Below are 4,343 nucleotides of genomic sequence, written 5' to 3'. Positions count from 1 at the left end.
TAAAAGCCTCATCAGTTTTCTGGTGCTCTCAAAATGTTAGAGACTGTTCTCAGAGTTGCACTGGAGCCGGACCCCGTGAGCGTGCAAGGTTTACCCTGACCGAATGTCTGTCGAATATCCAACGTAAAACTAACTTCACCGCGGTAATTAATATTACTACGAGCTTTTAAAATGTTCCGTCAAACTCGGTCTCCACAACAGTGAAGCTAGTAAAAAGAAATCTACAGTGACCATGAATTCCGCCGGCGAAATTTCCGCCTGCGAGAGAAAAAAAAAAACACCCGCCGGCTGCACACGCCCTGCCCCCCAGCCCCCTTCATCAAGAGCAAATTAACCTGGCATTAACTACTCACCACTCTTCCCCGCTTTTCAATGGAATTCGCCGCGTTTACCACTGAATCTGCCTACAGCAATACAGTGAATTTTACCGTGGACAACTCTCCCTCCCCGCCGCCGAAGGCCGCGCCCGGCAGCGGAATAAACGGCGCGCATCACCTCAACTTTGACAACTATGATATGAGTGTATTGTAAAGCTCTTTGCCGTGAAATAAAAAAAATATGTATATTATATATGTAAATGCGATGTCTCACACTTCCTTAAATCATTCTATTTGAGTAAATTAAACTTACCTTTTACAAGTTAATCCGATGAGCAGATGCGTTTAGCTTGTGCAAAATGGCCCAATCGAATAAATCCTCTTCTAATCTAGAATGATCCGTGGCAGACGGGGTTTACATATTTAAAATAAAGGGGCAACTTGCTCCTCGGCAGACGGGGTTTACGTATTTAAAATAAAGGGGCAACTTGCTCCTCGGCAGACGGGGTTTACGTATTTAAAATTAAGGGGCAAAGAGCGAAACATGATTATTTCATGTTTTATCAAGATGATTTAAATATGTAAATGTCATATTGCCAGAAATTAAGTGTGATCTACAAGATTGGAATATGTTTGGAAGGTAAACATGACTTGATCATGTTTTAGACACATGTTTAATACTTGTAAATTGAACAACCCCACTTTTCCCCTTTTTTCAGTGTGGGCGCCTTGTTTTCCACAACTTTGAAAAATTTCATTTTGAGGCAGAAACATTTGTTTTCTATAGAACGTCTGGAACCACCACAACTGGAAATATCTGCAAAAAAGATGTTTAATCGTCCCTCCTCTGAACTTTTTTGTGACCTTGCATGAGCTCTAAGGTGAGACAACAAAAGTCCAGAGGCTTTTACAGAACCAGAGGAGGCCAGAGGGGAAAAAAAGAGCAATTCTCAGTGAGTCATTGACACAGAACTCCTGAACAGTGTTAGCAGAATAGTTAAATAACATGGAACAATGCAATCACAGTGACCGTCTAGCATAACCTGTTAGAAATGTTTTACCATTCTGATAGAATGGAGGTGTTCCGTCCTTCCAGACATTATACCTGTCCATGCATTTTGTTAAAAGTCCCGTCCAGCTGTATGCATACATACAGTCTCTTCATCTTTAGTCAGGGTGGTTCCTGTCATAGAAACTGGACTGAGGATGCTTATTCCCATTATTTTCCCTACCTAGTAGTTCACCTTGGTAACAGCTCTCTCACAACCATCACTCTCCACCAGCTGGTTAACAGAGTCCCTGCGGTTACGTTTGAATTTGTTTTTGTCTTTAACAAACACTTCGCCTGAGCGTAATGCAGAGACTAGGTCATCGAATTCCCCACTATTCTCCTCTGAGGCTTCCCGTTTCTTGACCTGTCGTTCCCTTTCCCTCTGCTCCTTGAGCTGGGCGAGGAATAGAAGAGGAAAAGTTATGTTTTTTTTTTTTTTAGCAAAAAGAACAATTGTCACATGTGTTCAAGAGAGAGAATAAAAATTTACCATAGCTTCTATTTGGGTTCTCCTTTTCTCCTCTTCTTTACGACGGTGCATGTTCTCCAGGCTCTGCTGAGCTTCACTGAATGACTGCAGGAAGGTGTCAAAGATCCCAAAGAAGTCGTCAGGCTAAATCCCTCCCTCTTCCTCCCCAAAGTGTCTCAGAGCTTTAGCAAACTGCAAGGAAGATATACAGGTTTATTTGAACAAACTGTAGCTAATACAAAACAGTAAACTGGGGTTAGCATGAATCCGGCAATAAATTATATTGTTATTTTCATGTTCTTAAGGACTGGGAACAGACAAACAATAAGGTATGGGAAAGTGCATGCTAGATTTGATTGTCTTTTCTTTACCCTCTTTACTTCAAACTGTTCTGAGCTGCATACCATTATAATGCATACCTGTATGCCTGAGCCAAAACAGCCTAAAAACTAGAAGAAACAGCACACAACAGGGTATAGCTAAAACAATCTTCCAATATCCTTCATCTTTGGAAGCCGAAACAGTCTGGCATACTTTTTTGGGGGGATCATTTTCTTGTGTCAACGACAGTGGATCTCGTTAAGTTAAGATGAAAAAACATTTAGTTTTCTTGCGATAACAAGATACTGAAAAATATACTTTTATCCCTATCCTGGACTGGGACATCAAAACTTAATTTGTTTCAAGTATCTTTGTTTTGGGGTTAATGAAGGCAGTAACCAACACTGTAAAGCAGGGGTCCCTAAACCTTTCCTTGTGAGGGCCACATAACTGTTTTCTTCTCTAATGTGGGGCCGGGTCAGTTTGTAGGCCAACAGAGGAGGTGTAAAAACTGCATGATGTGTCCAAACATATACATTTAAAGTGTTCCAGCAAGCCACACAAAACCAAATATTAATAACCCTTTCTGGGATCTTCACAAAAAGCCAGAAAATGAATAACAACCCGTTTAATGAAATAAAAAACACTTATTGATGAAATAAAAAATAACCTGAAACACTTGCTGTAATCTTCACCGAAAAAAGTCAGGAAAAGTAATACTAAAACATTTCAAAATAATAGCATTAAACAGTCTATTCTCTACTTTTTTATTATTATTATTTAATCTTTTAGCAAAAGATTATAACTAATGTGATTTTTTTTATACTTATAATTTTCTAATATGTATATGCTTTTAATTTTGCTTGCAGATAAAATGTAAAGAATTATTGATTAAAAACAAACAAACATATAAAAACAATTACTTACAATTTAAGTTTTAAAGTGCAACAACACAAAACACTGCAATCACAACCCAAAAGACTTATTGAAATGGTAATCCTCCTAAAATGCAGACAATATATTTTCAGACCTGCAAAAACGACCAAGTAAAAAGTGCATAAAATAGTAATAAGGGGCTTACCCCGGGCTTACACTGCTAGCGTCACGGCTGCAATGCGTGCGCCGCAGTGTTTACCTAACTTTAAAAGTGCAAGAGGAACTTCCACTGTAGGCGTTCATGTCCTGCCGCTGCGAATCTGTTTTGTTGGGTTCAAATTTTGATGGACAACGAAGCTGATCTGCAGAACTTTTTGTGAAGTTGGGGCTATTCACGACTTAAACCGGAAGCCACGCGAGCGAATATAAAGGGCATCCGGTATATTTTCAAAATAAAACAAACATTCCGCTGAAGTCGCCGGTTTCAGAGTCTCGTAAACATTACGTAATTTTCGTGTTACTCAAAGTGTGTTGCAACACAGCGTTGTCAGTCATAACCATGGACAACGAGAAGCTGATCATAGAGATCCAGCACTACTCTGTCTGGGCTGAGCTGTGGCTGGAGCAGCAGCCAGTGTAAGCCATCGGCAGTAGCTAGTCCACTCCCACAATGCATCGGAGCCGTGGCGCTAGCGCTGTAAGCCCGGGGTGAGGATGGCACTGACTTTAGCAGTTTAGCAGTCAGATTGAGGTTGGCACAAAGCTGGATCTAGCTCTCTTTGTCGTGAATGGCAATGATCTAAAACTGCGACCTGAGGGCAACAAACTGTAGTGGGTGTGAAGAGTGTGTGTGGCGTCTGTGGCCATCTGTGAACCTTTACGTTTAGCTCTTTTATTGTAAATTGTCAGAGTGATTCCTGTTCTTGGCCTACAATTTTACTGCTGATTTTAATGATTCTGTTGATTGTGTTACGATTACCAAGACTGAGTGAACCAAACCAAGCGACAATGTTGAATGAGAGGATGATTCAATTAAGCATTTGTAAAAGGATATCAGGATGGATGTATGAATTTGGATTTTACGAAGAAAAAAGAGGCGTTGTTGACATTTTGCAACGAGGTGTTCACTGTTAACCTGAAATGTGAGTTTGTGATCAATTATAGTACCAAGGTATTTATTTTCATCATTAACAGATAGACTTTGCATTATGGATTGTCCATGGTGGAAACACAGGGTCATCCCTTTAGTTTTTGACACATTCAACTCCAGACAGTTATTTTTACACCAAGAAGAGAAAGTGTCCAGTTC

The sequence above is a fragment of the Oryzias melastigma genome, unplaced genomic scaffold, assembly GCF_002922805.2.
Source record: "Oryzias melastigma strain HK-1 unplaced genomic scaffold, ASM292280v2 sc00232, whole genome shotgun sequence".
NCBI lineage: Eukaryota > Metazoa > Chordata > Actinopteri > Beloniformes > Adrianichthyidae > Oryzias > Oryzias melastigma.
Note: the sequence above shows the minus strand (reverse complement) of the source record.